An 18,389-nucleotide genomic window follows, 5' to 3' on the forward strand; every position below is an offset into this window, starting at 1 on the left:
TCACGTACACCAATTTATTTAATAATTTTTTGAGTAGCAGAAGTATGGTTAGTGTTCAGATCATTACAGACTGCTCTGTTTCTGACACATTCTGTTTTCATTGCATAGTTTGCTTGTTTTCTAGTTTCTATGGCTTATATTACTCAATATAAATTGTAGAGATGATATGGTACAGTAGGCATTGTGTGAGAACAATTATGATCCTTGTCTTTGACAGTACCAAAGTGAATGGTTTACTTTTATCATACTAACCTATCTCACAAATGTAACACCCACGATGCGGCTATATCTCCCACGTGTCGGAGCACGACTTAGAGGCATAACCGCATAGTAGGCATGTCGCAGGAGGGGTAATCTTTACACATCCCATGTACTAAATCAGGAAGGGATAAAGAGTTGGCTTACAATCTCCACTTCACACAATACATGAATATAGCATTACATCATCCAGAATACAATCAAGGTCCGACTACGGAACCAAATAAAGAAAGACAACCCCTAATGCAAAAGATCCCCGATTGCCCCAACTGGGCTCCTCTACTGATCAACTGGAAACGAAACAAGTCAATGAACACAATGTTCTTCGAGCTCCCACATGAGCTCAACATCGTCATCTGCACTGGTATCATCGGCACCTGCAACTGTTTGGAAGTATCTGTGAGCCACGAGGACTCGTAATCTCACACCCGCGAGATGAAGACTATTTAAGCTTATGGGTAGGGAAAGGATAGTGAGGTGGAGCTGCAACAATCACTAAGCATATATGGTGGCTAACATACGCAAATAAGAGCGAGAAGAGAAGCAAAGCACTGTCGTGAAGTAGAACTGAAGCTACTTACGTTCAAGCATAACACAAGAACCGTGTTCACTTCCCGGACTCCGCTAGAAAGAGACCATAACGGCTACACACATGGTTGATTCATTTTAATTAAGTTAAGTGTCAAGTTCTCTACAACCAGATATTAACAAATTCCCATTTGCCCATAACCGCGGGCACGACTTTCGAAAGTTCAAAACCCCACAGGGGTGTCCCAACTTAGCCCATCACAAGCTCTCACGATCAACGAAGGATATTCCTTCTCCCAGAAAGACCTGATCAGACTCGGACTCCCGGTTACAAGACATTTCGACAATGGTAAAACAAGACCAGCAAAGCCGCCCGAATGTGCCGACAAATCCCGAGAGGAGCTGCACATATCTCGTTCTCAGGGCACACCAGATTGTCCAAACTTCCGGTAGGCCAACCAAGAGTTGCCCCTGGTGGTCACCGGCGACTGACAGGTTGGACCAACACTCAGAGGAGCACTGGCCTGGGGGTTTAAAATAAAGATGCCCTTGAGTCTGCAGAACCCAAGGGAAAAAGGCTTAGGTGGCAAATGGTAAAACCAAGGTTGGGCCTTGCTGGAGGAGTTTTATTCAAGGCGAACTGTCAAGGGGTTCCCATTATAACCCAACCGCGTCAGGAATGCAAAATCAAGGAACATAACACCGGTATGATGGAAACTAGGGCGGCAAGAGTGGAACAAAACACCAGGCATAAGGCCGAGCCTTCCACCCTTTACCAAGTATATAGATGCATTAATTGAAATAAGAGATATTGTGATATCCCAACAAATATCCATGTTCCAACATGGAACAAACTCCATCTTCACCTGCAACTAACAACGCTATAAGAGGTGCTGAGCAAAGCGGTAACATAGCCAAACAACGGTTTGCTAGGACAAGGTGGGTTAGAGGTTTGACATGGCAATATGGGAGGGATGATATAGCAAGTGGTAGGTATCGCAGCATAGCAAAAGAGCGAGCAACTAGCAAGCAAAGATAGAAGTGATTTCGAGGGTATGGTCATCTTGCCTGAGATCCCCCAAGGAAGAAGAACGAGTCCATGAAGAAGACAAATGGACGTAGTCAAACGAATCCTCACAAACGCGACGCTATCGGAACTAACCCAAAGAAGCAACACCAAAAAGAAGCAAACAACATAGTAAACAACCATCACATAAGCATGGTATGATGCACAACCAAGTATGATGCATGACCGGTTTAATGAAGCATGGCATGGCAAAGTGCACAAACAATCCTACAAATTAAGTGGAGCTCAATATGCAACGGGTTGCATATTGACGGAACACCACTTCAATTATTTAGTTCGATCTCGTTTATGTACTCAACAATATTAAATGTTGTTTAGCATGGTAAGGGGTGAAGCAAAGTAAAACTACCTATCTAGGCAAGTTTAAATGAGGCCGAAACAACAACCAACAAGTCCGGAAAATCCTCATGAGCATATATTAGATTTGGTACTGTTCTGCCCTAATCACAATTTTAGAGTTGTTAAACATGCAAAGTAAAGTCACCATGTTAAACTAGACAATTTTCTACCCCATTTAAATATAAAGATTATTTCAATCCAAGCTACGGTTAATTAGTTATGAATAAAATAATTTTAACATGGCATAGGAGCAAATTAAGGCAAACATCAGTTTAAACAATTTAAACATAGAAGAAAATGGCATATTATGAATCTACACAAAATTCTAAGCATTTTACATATATAATTTATTTTAAACCGATGCATGGTTGAGAAGTTATTAAATGCATGGAGCTTAGGGGGTTTTCTGCAAAACAGGTCTACTCTGGATAATAGATAAATACGCAGGGAGGAAAAAAACATCAACGGGCCGAATCTGTCTGGTCCAATAGAGAGGAGGACTTGATTTGGTGCTCACATTGGGCCAAGCTCGGTCGGTGGATCTGGCCCAAGGGGCGGCTTGACAAGGCGGCGGCACGGTCAATGCACGGGCGACCCGAGCGAACAGAGGCAGAGGTGTTCTCCTCCCTGTTCGAGCGAAGCAGAGGTGAGGCCTGACAAACGACAACGCAGCGGTAGGGACTTAGCATCGCCGGCGGCAGGGGAGGCATGGGCTCACGGATCCAGGTGAAGCAGGGTGTAGGGGAGGTGCCTCGGCAGCTTGGCATCCTCCGGGTGGTGCATCAGGAGGCCAAGAGAGAGGGAGATGTGAGGCAGGGAAGGTGCAGGGGAAAACGCTGGAGCGGTAGGGCATCTCACCGACGACAAGGAGGAGCCCCGGCGGTGGTTTGGAACGGCAAAAACGAACGGATCTGAGGATGGGCGGCTGGATCAGGTGGTCGAGGCGCAGCTTGGACGGCCTTCGTGATGGCGAAGGACGGGGACTTGACGTCTGGGGCTTGGAGCTCGAAACGGCAGGCGCCATGGATGCTCCTGCTAGAGGTGGTCCATGGAGCGGCGAGGCGGCGGGAAGGCTCGGCTCACCGCGGGAGACGTGAGGACGGGGCAGACTTGGAAGAAGAGGACGGCCATGGCGTTGGGGCAGAGCTCCTGTGCGGGACAGACAAAGAGAGAAAGAAAAATTGAGAGAGCGACAAAGAAGAACTAGAAGGAGGGAGAGAGCACGGGAAGGAGAGGGGCAACGAGGAAGACCTGTGGGTTCGGGCAAGAAACAGAGCAGCGCCGGCGGTGGCGCTCCCTGGCATGGGATCTTGGTGGCTTCGGTGGTGCGAGGAAGCACGGGAGGATGCAGGAGTGCCTAGCGCTGCGGGATCGGGGCTCCCCTGCTTGATCTCCTGGGTGCGTGCTCGCGCACGAGAGCGAGAGGAGGCTGGTCCTCGGGTGGCTGGATCGGGGCCAGGGGCACGGCTACACAGGGAGGTCGCCGGTTGGCTTGATGATGAAATTGAGGGGTGGAGCTGGATGGATCGGGAGGAGCTGGGGAGTGGAAACGAGGAGGGGATGGATCCTGAGATGGATCGAGACCGGGTGGCGGCAGCGGGATTGGACTGATGGGACAAGCCTCCTGATTTTTAGGGTTGGACCTCAAGTATATATAGCAGGTGGATATGGGGTGAATTTGGGCCCTCCGATTCAAATCAGACGGTCGAGAAAATTAGGGTGGGCGAGTCCAACAAATAAACAAAGACGTTTTGGGGATGTTGGGTGACGATCCGGACTCAACGGACATGAGTGCTCGGTCGGGTTCGGGGAGGTTTGCGGACGCGCGAGGCGGTCTGAGAACTGAGCAGAGAGGGGTTTTCGGACCGTGCGATCGCATCGGACGACTCCGGACGCGAAGAGGGGTAGGTTGGAGCTTGTGGGCTATGCAGAAGGTCTCAGGCTGAGAGGAGAGAAGAGAAAGAGAGAGGCCCGGCGTCTGTTTTCGAAGACCGAAAATGTCCGACGTTTGACCGGCTATATTGCCGCTACAATTATCCGTTGGGGCGTCAAATGGACTCCGAATGTGATGAAACTTGGCAGGCGGTCTACTGACAACAAAACAACATCGCACGCCAACTTTCAACCCATTTTGAGAACATCTCCCGACCACTTATAAAATAATATTTTGGACATGCCGCGGGCGCGTGCAAGTGTGGTTGAGCTCAGAACGGACAACGGAGAGAACGAGGAGAACGGGATGGATGCAAGTTTCGAAAACATGATGATGCAATGCGGATGATGACATGGCAAGATGCAACACGCAAGCGAAAGACAATGCAACAATAGCGAATAACTGGATGACACCTGTTGCATCGGACTCGGGGCGTTACAACACTCCAACACTACGAGAGGATCTCATCCCGAGATCTAGAATGGCACCGGAGAGAAGCGGAAGAGGAAGAGAAGAGGTAAAACTAAGTTGCTTCTTTGACAAACAAGAGAAACCAAAGAACCTTGAGAGGTTGAACAAATTGAAAGAAAGAATACAGCAAAGATGAACGAGGTTGAAAACACTCCGTAGAAAGGAGGAACATTATGGGAACCTTGTGGATTGAAAGACATAAGAAAAGGTAACAATGGACAAGAAGTAGATGCAATCACTCCGATTGAAACAAGGTGCAAAACTTTATAAGACAAAAAGAACTTGAGCAGAAGACACAACACTCTGGTTAAAACAAGATAGAGAGGCATAATAATTATATAATTTGGAGAGCACTCCGGTAGAAAAAGAGAAGAAAACTTGATAAGATGAAAATAAATTGAAGGGATGACACAACACTCCAGTTGAATGTATAAGCAAAGGAAAGAACATGATCTTCACAATCCGAGATGATGAGTGAAAAGAGCAACATCACAATGCCTCTGGACCGAAAGAATAGAAGTTGGATCATTGGAAAAGAAAGAATTGAGAAGAAAATGACAACTTCTGCCACAAATGATCTTGGAAGGCACCCTTCCAAGAGGGTTATAATGGAGTTGTTGGAAAACCAACAACGAAAAGAGTAAGCTTGTGGTGGGCTTATGGAGAACATCTCAAAACTGAGGTGAAATTCTACCATTAACGAAAAACAATGATTGATCGGGAATAAAGAAGAGATGAAAACTTCTTCCACCAAGAAGATAGAGAGATAACTTGAATCATTGATAAGCACCACAATAGCAATATTCCTTAGGGAAGGCTTTAGGTGAATTATGACACAAGACAACTCCAACGAAGAGATTGGTGGATTTAAAATATCTCATTATTGACAACATGTGAATCATGAAACACGAGCTCAAATTGTCAAGAACGACATAACACCAGCTCAAAAGATAAGGGAGAAACAATTGCACTCCGGATTGCAAGATGAAGAATACTTGAAGTATAGCTTGGCGGATTATAGCTTCGAGAGAAATCTTGAAGAACAAATGAATAATGAGAAGAAACCTTGATGAACCACCATGTAGAGCCTCCATGAAGAACTCCTGTAATAAAAGGATGATATAAGGAAATTGAAGTTGAAAACACAAGGTGAATCCTGGCAATGATTTAGATGACTCTTCGTGGTGATATAATTGAGAGAGGTTGGAACTCTGGGAAAAAGAAAGATGAATAAAAGAAATCAAGAATTTTGATGAACCTCCGGAATAAGGAATTAATCACTTGGATGAAACAAGAGTAAGAATTATGTTATGCATATCCTTCACCAATTAAATTGATGAAAAGCAACGGATTTTGCCTACTACTTATTCTCATTGAAAGAATTAAGATAGATATAGCGCAAACTTGAGAAGGTCTTCAACGAACCACTAGTAGGATTTAGAAAGCACAAATGCATTGATACAATAACGAAGGAAGAGAAATCTTGAACAAACCACCGTAGGAGTTGAAAATGAACGCAGAAACGATAAAGAAACACCAGGAAGAATTGGAAAACCGAAAGAAGATACTTGAGGGGATTTAGATACATGAGAAAGAATAGATCGTGAGCTGATTAGAGAATACTTGAACGATGCACTCGTAAGATTTGGAGAACGAGAGCTGAAAGCTGGTAATGAATGAACCCGAAATGATGGCCTCCAGAGAATCAGACTGAATAGACTCCTGAACTGCTCCGGATGGGTGAAAAGAATTCTCACAATCGAAAACAATTATGAGAGGATGGCATAACGCTAGAACCATGAATCTTGAAGAGAAAGGAGCAAGATTTAGAGGGAAACTCTTCTTCGGTCTTCAAATGTTGAGAATGACGCTGAGAAACACCACCAAGAATTGTTGAGATACTCCGGGGTGAAGAATAGAAAGGTTGAACCAACGATGAAAAATTTGAAAGATCTTGGAGAAAGACATTTTACTGATGACAATTCATTCTTACGGCAAACATTGAAATGAATTTGAGAATAACTCTGATAAAATTAGAAGAGTCAGGTAAGATCCTGGGAAAAGACCTGTGGGTAAGGGTCCACTCAAAAGAAAACACCATAGAACGATATCTTGAAAAGGAGATTGCACCGGTTGAATTAAATGGCTTGAATGAGATAACAACCTCGAAATAGGTTGAACGGATCTTGAATGAAAAGACGAGCCTTCTGAGATATCTTCAACACTCCAGAACAAATGAATAGCGAGAGGTGAGTGATTAAGAAGTGCACCGGCATGAGAAAACATTTAAAACGAGGAAAGGATATGATCAACAAAACTTGAATTGAATCCACCAGAGAAGAAAGACAACGAAGAATGATGAACTAGTGGAGCATTTTCATAAGAACCACCGGGTAAGAACATTGATTGAAAAGAATGAAGATACTTCACATCCATAAGATGGATACTTGATCAACAAATCTTAGTCCTTGAAGAAAAAGGGTGGGTGTGCGGGAAAACAAAAGCTACTTGGAGACGAATGAAACAAACACCGTTGACGAAAACTGTGATTGGGTCTTGCAAATGTTGAAATGATGGGATTCACTTGACGATAAGCGCGCCGGTTGAAAAGGATTGATATGACAATCTTGATGTTCATGAAGGGTTAGTATTCACATAGAAATATGAGAAAACCACTTAGGAAAGGTATGGAATCAACACTTGACATTGAAGCAACTCGAATACCACAATGAAAACAAAACAAGGATTGGCTTGCAAAATAAGCCGGAAACAAACATATGATAGACCCCATATCGTATCATGTGCCTATTGGAAAGATATTCTAGGAGCTACTTGAATTCCCACTTATAAACTACCGAAACTTTTTGGTTATGCAATCAGGTGTTAGGGATACAGGGGAAGCATAATATCTCACCCAAAACTAGCAAATCCTACATCCAGCTGTATCCATCCTTCAACACATAACCAAGAAACCTTCAGAAATCATTTACCTCAACCTTCGAAAAGCATCCGTTATACGAGTTATGGCAATACTCCCGAACTCCCTCCCCAGTACTAGGTGGTGTCGAGGTTATCTCACCAACAACTACATAAAAGAGATTTTCGATGTCGGCGAACTCAGGTATTCCAGAGCTGCAACAATAAAATTGTGACGACAACACCTCGGAGCTCAACTCCCCGGGACACTGCCACAAACCCAAAATGTCAGGAGGCACCAAGAACAATGTTCTCGTCACAAAACCATCAGAACGATTCCAAGATACCCGCGTGATCCTAATTTTTTTTATGAAATTGAGAAGAGAAGAGTCAAAACTCTATGTCAGGAGGCCTCACCAGAGCGACGAAGGGACCGAGGAGTAAAAAGAATCCTACACTTCAATATATATAATCCTATAAGACTCAAAACATTTTTTTCTAGACTCAACAACGCTAGCGATTCGATCAAGAAGGGGGCTCCTAAGTCGGGGAAGGCTCTGATCAACTTGTAACACCCATGATGTGGCTATATCTCCCACGTGTCAGAGCATGACTTAGAGGCATAACCGCATAGTAGGCATGTCGCAAGAGGGGTAATCTTTACATATCCCATGTACTGAATCAGGAAGGGATAAAGAGTTGGCTTACAATCTCCACTTCACACAATACATGAATATAGCATTACATCATCCAGAATACAATCAAGGTCCGACTACAGAACCAAATAAAGATAGACAACCCCTAATGCAAAAGATCCTCAATCGCCCCAACTGGTCTCCTCTACTGATCAACTAGAAACGAAAGAAGTCTATGAACACGACCTTCATCGAGCTCCCACATGAGCTTAGCGGCGTCATCTGCACTAGTATCATCGGCACCTGCAACTGTTTGGAAGTATCTGTGAGCCACGAGGACTCACCAATCTCACACCTGCGAGATCAAGACTATTTCAGCTTATGGGTAGGGAAAGGATAGTGAGGTGGAGCTGCAGCAAGAACTAAGCATATATGGTGGCTAACATATGCAAATAAGAGCGAGAAGATAAGCAAAGCACAGTCGTGAACTAGAAGTGATCAAGAAGTGATCCTGAAACTACTTACGTTCAAGTATAACACAAGAATCGTGTTCACTTCTCGGACTCCGCCGGAAAGAGACCATCATGGCTACACACGCGGTTGATTCATTTTAATGAAGTTAAGTGTCAAGTTCTCTACAACCAGATATTAACAAATTCCCATCTACCCATAACCACGGGCACGGCTTTCGAAAGTTCAAAACCCTGCAGGAGTGTCCCAACTTAGCCAATCACAAGCTCTCATGGGCAACGAAGGATATTCCTTCTCCCGGGAAGACCCGATCAGACTCGGAATCCTGGTTACAAGACATTTCGACAATGGTAAAACAAGACCAGCAAAGCTGCCCGAATGTGCCGACAAATCCCAATAGGAGCTGCACATATCTCGTTCTCAAGGTACACCGGATTGTCCAAACTTCCGGTAGGCCAACCTAGAGTTGCCCCTGGTGGTCACCGGCGGCTGACAGGTTGGACCAACACTCAAAGGAGCACTGGCCCGGGGGTTTAAAATAAAGATGACCCTTGAGTCTGCAGAACCCAAGGGAAAAAGGCTTAGGTGGCACATGGTAAAACTAAGGTTGGCCTTGCTGGAGGAGTTTTATTCAAGGAGAACTGTCAAGGGGTTCCCATTATAACCCAACCGCGTAAGGAACGCAAAATCAAGGGACATAACACCGGTATGAAGAAAACTAGGGAGGCAAGAGTGGAACAAAACACCAGGCATAAGGCCGAGCCTTCCACCCTCTACCAAGTATATAGATGCATTAATTGAAATAAGAGATATTGTGATATCCCAACAAATATCCATGTTCCAACATGGAACAAACTCCATCTTCACCTGCAACTAACAACGCTATAAGAGGGGCTGAGCAAAGCGGTAACATAGCCAAACAACGGTTTGCTAGGACAAGGTGGGTTAGAGGTTTGACATGGCAATATGGGAGGCATGATATAGCAAGTGGTAGGTATCGCAGCATAGCAAAAGAGCGAACAACTAGCAAGGAAAGATAGAAGTGATTTCGAGGATATGGTCATCTTGCCTAAGATTCCGCAAGGAAGAAGAACGAGTCCATGAAGAAGACAAACGGATGTAGTCGAATGAATCCCCACAAACGCGATGTTATCGGAACTAACCCGAAGAAGCAACACCGGAAAGAAGCAAACAACATAGTAAACAACCATCACATAAACATGGCATGATTCACAACCAAGTATGATGCATGACCGGTTTAATAAAGCATGGCATGGCAAAGTGCACAAACAATCCTACAAATTAAGTGGAGCTCAATATGCAATGGGTTGCATATTGACGGAACACCACTTCAATTATTTAGTTCAATCTCGTTTATGTACTCAACAATATTAAATGTTGTTTAGCATGGAAAGGGGTGAAGCAAAGTAAAACTACCTATCTAGGCAAGTTTAAATGAGGCCGGAACAACAACCAACAAGTCCGGAAAATCCTCATGAGCATACATTAGATTTGGTACTTTTCTGCCCTAAACACAATTTTGGAGTTGTTAAACATGCAAAGTAAAGTCACCATGTTAAACTAGGCAATTTTCTACCCCATTTGCATATAAAGATTATTTAAATCCGAGCTACGGTTAATTAGTTATGAATTAAATCATTTTAACATGGCATAGGAGCAAATTAAGGCAAACAGCAGTTTAAACATTTTAAACATAGATGAAAATGGCATATTATTAATCTACACAAAATTCTAAGCATTTTACATATATAAATTATTTTAAACCGATGCACTATTGAGAAGTTATTAAATGCATGGAGGTTAGGGGGTTTTCTGCAAAACAGGTCTACTCTAGATAATAGATAAATACGCAGGGAGGAAAAAAACATCAACGGGCCGAATCTGTCTGGTCCAATAGAGAGGAGGACTTGATTTGGTGCTCACATTGGGCCAAGCCCGGTCGGTGGATCTGGCCCAAGGGGCGGCTTGACAAGGTGGCGGCACGGTCAATTCGCGGGCGACCCGAGCGAACAGAGGCAGAGGTGTTCTCCTCCCTGTTCGAGCGAAGCAGAGGTGAGGCCTGACCAACGGCGGTGCAGCGACAGGGACTTGGCATCACCGGCGGCAGGGGAGGCATGGGCTCACGGATCCAGGCGAAGCAGGGTGTAGGGGAGGTGCCTTGGCAGCTTGGCATCCTCCGGGTGCTGCATCAGGAGGCCAAGAGAGAGGGAGATGTGAGGAAGGGAAGGTGCAGGGAAAAACGTAGGAGCGGTAGGGCAACTTACCGGCGACAAGGAGGAGCCCCGGCGGTGGTTTGGAACGGCAAAAACGGACGGATCCGAGGATGTGCGGCCGGATCAGGTGGTCGAGGCGCAGCTCGGACGGCCTTCGTGATGGCGAAGGATGGGGACTTGACGTCTGGGGCTTCTAGATCGATACGGCAGGTGCGATGGAGGCTCCTGCTGGAGGTGGTCACCGGAGCGGCGAGGCGGCGGGGAGGCTCGGCAGGCCATGGGAGATGCGACGACGGGGCAGACTTTGAAGAAGAGGACGGCCATGGCGTTGGGGCGGAGCTCCTGTGCGTGACAGAGAAAGAGAGAAGGAAAAATGGAGAGAGAGACAAAGAAGAACTAGAAGGAGTTAGAGAGCACGGGAAGGAGAGGGGCAACGAGGATGACCTATGGGTTCGGGAAAGGAACAGAGCAGCTCCAGCGGTGGCGCTCGCCGGCACGGGATCCTGGTGGCTTCGGTGGTGCGGGGAAGCACGGGAGGATGCAAGGGTGCGTGGCTCCGCGGGATCAGGGCTCCCCTTCTCGAGCTCCTGGGCGCGTGCTCGTGCACGAGAGCGACAGGAGGCTGGGCCTTGGGTGGCTGTGTCGGGGCCAGGGGCGCGGCTACACAGGGAGGCCGCCAGTTGGCTTGATGATGAAATTGAGGGGTGGAGCTGGATGGATCGGGAGGAACTGGGGAGTGGAAACAAGGAGGGGATGGATCCCGAGATGGATCGAGACCGGGTGGCGGCGGGATTGGACTGATGGGACAAGCCTCCTAATTTTTAGGGTTAGACCTCAAGTATATATTGCAGGTGGATTTGGGGTGCATTTGGGCCCTCCGATTCAAATTGGATGGTTGAGAAAATTAGGGTGAGCGAGTTGGGTGACGATCCGGACTAAACGGACACGAGTGCCCGGTCGGGTTCGGGGAGGTTTTCAGACACGTGAGGGGGTCTGAGAACTGAGCAGAGAGGAGTTTTCGGACCGTGCGATCGCATCGGACCACTCTAGACGCGAAGAGGGGTAGGTTGGAGCTTGTGGGCTGAGCAGAAGGTCTAAGACTGAGAGGAGAGAAGAGCGAGAGAGAGGCCCGACGTCTGTTTCCGAAGACCGAAAACATCTGACGTTTGACCGGCTATATTGCCGCTATAGTTATCCGTTGGGGCGTCAAACAGACTCCGAATGCGATGAAACTTGGTAGGCGGTCTACTGACAATAAAACGACATCGCACACCAACTTTCAACCCATTCCGAGAACATCTCCCGACCACTTATAAAATAATATTTTGGACATGCTGCGGGCACGTGCAAGTGTGGGCGAGCTCAGAACGGACAACAGAGAGAACGAGGAGAATGGGACGGATGCATGTTTGGAAAACATGATGATGCAATGCGGATGATGACATGTCAAGATGCAACACGCAAGCGAAATACAATGCAACAACAGCTAATAGCTGGAAGACACCTGGCGCATCGGACTTGGAGCGTTACAACGAAGTTCTGTTAAGTTTGGTGTGATTGAAGTTTTCAAGATTTGGGTGAGATATCTATATGAGGAGAATAAGGAGTGGACAGACCCTAAGCTTGGGGATGCCCAAGGCACCCCAAGGTAATATTGAAGGAAGACTCAAGCGCCTAAGCTTGGGGATGCCCCGGAAGGCATCCCCTCTTTCGTCTTCAAAATTATCGGTATACCTTACTCAAAGCTATATTTTTATTCGTCACATGATATGTGTCTTGCTTGGAGCGTATTTTAAATTTTACTTGTTGTTTGAATAAAATCATTGGATCTGAAATCTTGAATGAAAAAGAATCCTCGCATGGCTATTTAATTATTTGACCACTCAGTGTCCTTCACTTATATCTTATTGGAGTAGTTTGTCATTTACTCATGTGCTTCACATATATCCTATAAGTAAATGGTTGAATGAATTGAATATCATAAATCTGAATTTATATATGTTTCATATGCTTATAGTATGAGGAGTAATGACTTCGCACAGAATAAGTATAGGTAGTAAACTTATTGAAAGTTAGCAAACGTAGAATTGGTCACTTGAACAATTCATGAAAGAATATTGAAGGAAGAGAGATTTCACATCTAAATATACTATCTTGGACACCTTTGTTATTGTGAGCACTCATTAAAATATGACATGCTGAAAGGTTGATGTCGGACAAGGAAGAGAACGTAATGGGTTATGTTTTCTTATATCCGAAATAATGTATATTGTCTTGGATCATCCAACATGTTGAGCTTGCTTTTCCCCCTCATGCCAGTCAAATTATTTGCACCAAGTAGAGATACTACTTGTGCTTCCAAACATTCCTTAAACCAGTTTTTCCATGAGAGTCCACCATACCTACCTATGGATTGAGTAAGATCCTTCAAGTAAGTTGTCATCGGTGCATGCAATAAAAATTAACCTCTAAATATGTATGATCTGTTAATGTGGAGAAAATAAGCTTTATACGATCTTGTGATGTGGAAGTAATAAAAGTGACGGACTACATAATAAAGGTCCATATCACAAGTGGCAGTATAAAGTGACGTTCTTTTGCATTAAGATTTTGTGCATCCAACCATAAAAGCGCATGACAACCTCTGCTTCCCTCTGCGAAGGGCCTATCTTTTACTTTTATCTTCTACCCTTATGCAAGAGTCATGGTGATCTTCACCTTTCCTTTTTACATTTTATCCTTTGGCAAGCACATTGTGTTGGAAAGATGCTGATATATATATATATCCAATTGGATGTAAGTTATCATGAACTATTATTGTTGACATTACCCTTGAGGTAAAAGGTTGGGAGGCGAATCTATAAGCCCCTATCTTTCTCTATGTTTGATTAAAACATTGAACCCATAAATATCACGTGAGTGTTAGAAATTATGAAAGATTAAATGATAGTTGAGTATGTGGAGTTTGCTAAATCAAAGCTGTGGCATAGACCCTTCCTGAAAATAAGATGAATTGCAGTTGTTTGATGACTGAGAATATAGTTTGTTAGTCTTAGGAGAGTTTATGATCTATACCTTAACATGTGAATATCTTGTTACTTGATCATGAAAAGTTTTATGAAAATGAGCAACTATTATGATATATAATGATTCTAGAAAAAGTGATGGGAACTATCATTGATGAAACTTATGCACTAGCTAGCATTCACACATCATAAATTATTTCTTTTATCATTTACCTACTCGAGGACGAGCGGGAATTAAGCTTGGGGATGTTGGTACGTCGCCAACGTACCTATAATTCATGAAGTATTCATGCTATTATAGTATCCATCTAGGATGTTTTATATGCATTCATATGTTATTTCGTATGATTTTTGGGACTAACCTATTAACCTAGGGCCTAGTGCCAGTTTCTGTTTTTTCGTTGTTTTTGAGTATCGCAGAAAAGGAAAACCAAACGGAGTCCAATTGACCTGAAACTTGACGGAGCCTATTTTTTGGACCAGAAGAAGGCCAGGAAGTAAAAGAACTGGGCCAGAAGAGTCTCGGGCTGCCCACGAGGGTGGGGGGCACGCCCATCCCCTGGGCTCGCCCCCCTACCTCATGGACAGTCTGGAGACCCGCTGCCTTGTTCCCGACTCCAACACCTCTTATATAACCCGAAACTTCCAGAAAGAAACCTAGATCGGGAGTTCCGCCGCCAGAAGCCTCCGTAGCCACTGAAAATCAATCTAGGCCCTCTCCGGCACCCTGCCGGAGGGGGCCATCATCACCAGAGGGCATGGAGGAGGATCCCGAAGGGGCCATCATCACGATGAAGGACAAGGACCAGAGGGGAAACCTCTCCCCATCAAGGGGGACGCCATGGAGGAGGAAGCACAAGGGGGAGAACCTCTCCTCCTCTCTCTTGGTGGCACCGGAGTGCCATCGAGAGGGGAATCATTGCCATGGTGATCGTCTTCATCAACATCACCATCATCATCACCATCCTCATCTCTTTTACGCGGTCCACTCTCCCGCACCCTGATGTAATCGCTACTTGAACATGGTGCTTTATGCCACATATTATGATCCAATGATGTGTTGCCATCCTATGATGTTTTGAGTAGATATCCTTTGTCTTTGGGTTGATTGATGATCTAGATTGGTATGGGTTGTATGTTTTATTTTGGTGCTGTCCTATGGTGCCCTCCATGTCACGCAAGCGTGAGGGATTGACGCTGTAGGGTGTTGCAATACGTTCATGATTCGCTTATAGTGGGTTGGTGAGTGACTGAAACACAAACCCGACTAAGGGGGTTGTTGTGTATGGGAATAAAGAGGAATTGATGCTTTATTGCAATGTTGGGTTTTACCTTAATGATCTTTAGTAGTTGCGGATCCTTTCTAGAGTTCCAATCATAAGTGCATATGATCCAAGTAGAGAAAGTATGTTAGCTTATGCCTCTCCCTCATATGAAATTGCAATGACGACTATCGGTCTTGTTAACAATTGCCTAGGACAATTCCGCATACCGATCCACCATTATTCCACACTCTCTATTTATAATATTTAGTAATATGTTCTAACTTTATGATGACAGGACCTACTTTTATATTTTAGCTCTCCAATATCATACAAAGTTATCCACTTCATACCCACAATGTAGTTTTATTTCCCGTCTCTAGTTGGAAGCAAATGTTCGGTGTACGTAGAGTCGTATCGGTGGCAGATAGGGCTTGAGAGAATATTGATCTTACCTTTAGCTCCTTGTGGGTTTGACACTACATACTTATCACTTCCACCTTTGGAAATTGCTATGATGATTCCCTCCACATGGGGATGATCACTTCTTCCCAGGCAAAGTGCATTTGGACGACGTACTTCAAGTGCTCCCCGGAGGGGGAACAAGAAGCACGCCAACCCTTGCACCTTGTAGGGAAAGAGCATCACCAAAATACGTAATCCATTCTTGGGGTGATTCCTTGCCGCGGTTAACTCCTTGAAACGTGCCGATAACCTCCAACTCTTCTTCTCCTATCTGAAGCTTGTTGATGACTGTTAGAGAAATCAGATTCAGCCCGGCCCTGCCATCCACTAACATCTTTGTGACCTTGAGGTTGCGAATTGTCGGGGAGACCAACAATGGCAAGAACCCTACCGCGGTGGTGCGGTCAGGGTGATCCCCCTCATCAAATCTAATTAGCGTGCGGGGCCATTTGAGCGGCTTCTGGGCCTTTGGCGTTGGTTCCACAACATTGATCTGTCGTGCCCATCACTTGAGTTGGTGGTGGGAGGCGTGCCAAGATGCACCCCCATCAATGTATAGGGCGTCAGTGGCCTTCTGAAATTCGTACTCACTGGTTTCCTCTTCATTCCCTTCTATACTCACATCAGCACAAACTTCTTTTTCTTGGCCCCTGGCGGGTTTTCCTTGGTTCCGGAAGGGTTTGCCGGGGCAATTTTCTTCACTGCCTCGGCCCTTTCCGCCAGCGGCACTCTGACCTTTTTCCTTGTCCCGCTTCATATTCTTCCCTTTGTTTCTTGACAAGCTGCTCAACCTAATAACAGTCCCGAAGGTCATGGCCCTTGGTCCGATGGATCTTGCAGTATGGGCCGTTGCCGTTCCCAGCTTTCTCAACGGCACTAGCTTCCTGGCAAGCTGTGCAAGCGGCAACTTCCTTGCCGGGGTCCTCAGCCTTGGCCTTCTTGCCGGTACTAGGTGTGGCCGAACCTTCTATAGTCATCACTGCCTTATCTCTCGGCTTCTTGCTATGCTTCTTGCCCTTCCTCTGACTGGTTGATTCATCTTCATCTTCTGAATCAACATTGATGCAATCCTCCTCTCCGGGCAACTTCCTTCCTTCCTCCATCTAACCACACTTATCCACCAGTGTGTAAAGCTCCTTCACAGTCTTGGGCAACCACACATTCATCTTAGAATCAATGTGACGGTTGCGCACATTGGATTGGAAGGCTGCTATAACAGCTGTTGGATGGATATTTGTAATATTCCTATGAACTTTACTGAATCTCTGTAAGTACTTATGGAGAGTTTCTCCTTACTTCTACTGGAGAAGTTGCAGGACACTGGGCCTGCCGGGCTCTTGGTGGACACCGGTGAAGGCACCCATGAACTCGTGGCACAGGTCTGCCCATGACAAAATGGAGTTCTCCGGCAGGTGCATCAGCCAAGACCTCATGTTGGACTTGAGAGCCAACGGGAAGTAGTTGGCGAACACCTTCTCATCTCTTCCCCTGGTAGCTTGAATAACAATGGTGTAGGTGCTCAGGAATTCTGCCGGGTTCAGCCACCCATCGTACTTCTCACGTATCTCTGGCTTGAACGTGCGAACGGACGGCCAACGGACTTGCCGCAACTCTCATGTAAAGACAGGGCAGCAGACCTCAAAAAGTAGGCACCCGCCAACACCGAGCGCAGGCTCGTCGACGTTGAGGCCACCACACCCGTCGGTCTGGCGGAGGTTGTTGCAGCGCCGATCTATGACAACGCGTGCGTCTCCCCGCCGCCTATCCTCCAGGGCTCGACGTTGGCCTGGACGTGCTTGAGAGAGGCTATCGAGACATCATCGGGGTCTTGATTCTGCTGCGCCCGCGTCGGCTGCCGTGGTGGGGACTGCATCACGGGGACGGCACCCTCCGTTCGGCCAGCGGTACGGGTGGTTGCTTTAGCTTGGGGAGCTCGTGGCGGGTCTGCTCACCGTGAGCCTCCAGCTTCGGCGAAACTGAGCAGGCTCTGGATGGTGGCATGCCATTCATCCATCTGCTCGGCCGCTGGCGGGAACCTTAATAGCAACTGAGCTCGCGCCATACCCTCCGTGGCTACGCTTGGCATAGATGTTGACGATGTGGACCGCTCCATCACCTGGCTCCTGACGGTGCCAGCAGCGGCGGTGGATGTGGTGTCGCATCCACGCAGCTGTGGGACGACCACCTGGGAAACGGGGTCACGCGGCGGTGGTGCTTGAGGGTTAATGGCTCCATCGGGTGCAGCAGTCCGGTAGGCTCGTCCGGGAGGAGGCGCATGGGCCGCGGTCGCTCCCGCGGTGGGGGCGGCCGGAGGGCGATGGCTCACCCCGGACCAAGCGCCGTTCCTGCGGCTGTGCCCATCAGTCGGAGTAGGAGGTACAGACGGAGTGACGCCCTCGCCCGCACCTTGTGGAGCGTGACCGCCAAGGCGTTGCTGATGCTGTTCTCCTCCGATATCTCCAGCCCTATGCCGGCCGCGAGGGGGAGAGGCGATGGCACCACCTGTTCCAATCGCGCCCCCAGCAGCGTTCACATCCTCGCTCGCCCCCGCAGCCTCCGACGTACTACAGGCCGCGGGCGGCAGAGCCTTCGAGGTGGACGGATAGGCTGAAGGGTCAGACTTCTTCTTAGGTGCCATGGTGGATGGCATCGTTGAAGGCGAAGATGGTGATGAAGATGACGCGCTGCACACGCTTTCAAGTTCACGCAAGCGAACCCCCTACCAGGCACGCCAAAGATGTCGCCAGATATCCATGGCCACCTA

The 18,389-nt window shown here is 46.6% G+C and overlaps 1 long non-coding RNA gene across 2 annotated transcripts; it reads right to left on the bottom strand.

The window, feature by feature from the left end:
• Positions 1-439: 439 nt before the first annotated feature.
• On the bottom strand, positions 440-3,837 carry LOC125551545. 2 transcript variants are annotated; one of them, XR_007302779.1, is made up of 3 exons: positions 3,464-3,837; positions 2,730-3,361; positions 440-641 (listed from the first exon to the last, which is right to left on the bottom strand). It is a non-coding gene; the product is annotated as an uncharacterized LOC125551545 (long non-coding RNA). The 2 variants fall into 2 exon arrangements; XR_007302780.1 differs by lacking the exon at positions 440-641 and adding an exon at positions 1,890-1,943.
• Between the last annotated feature and the right edge of the window lie 14,552 nt (positions 3,838-18,389).

Source organism: Triticum urartu, chromosome 4, assembly GCF_003073215.2.
Source record: "Triticum urartu cultivar G1812 chromosome 4, Tu2.1, whole genome shotgun sequence".
In the NCBI taxonomy this organism is placed as follows: Eukaryota; Viridiplantae; Streptophyta; class Magnoliopsida; order Poales; family Poaceae; genus Triticum; species Triticum urartu.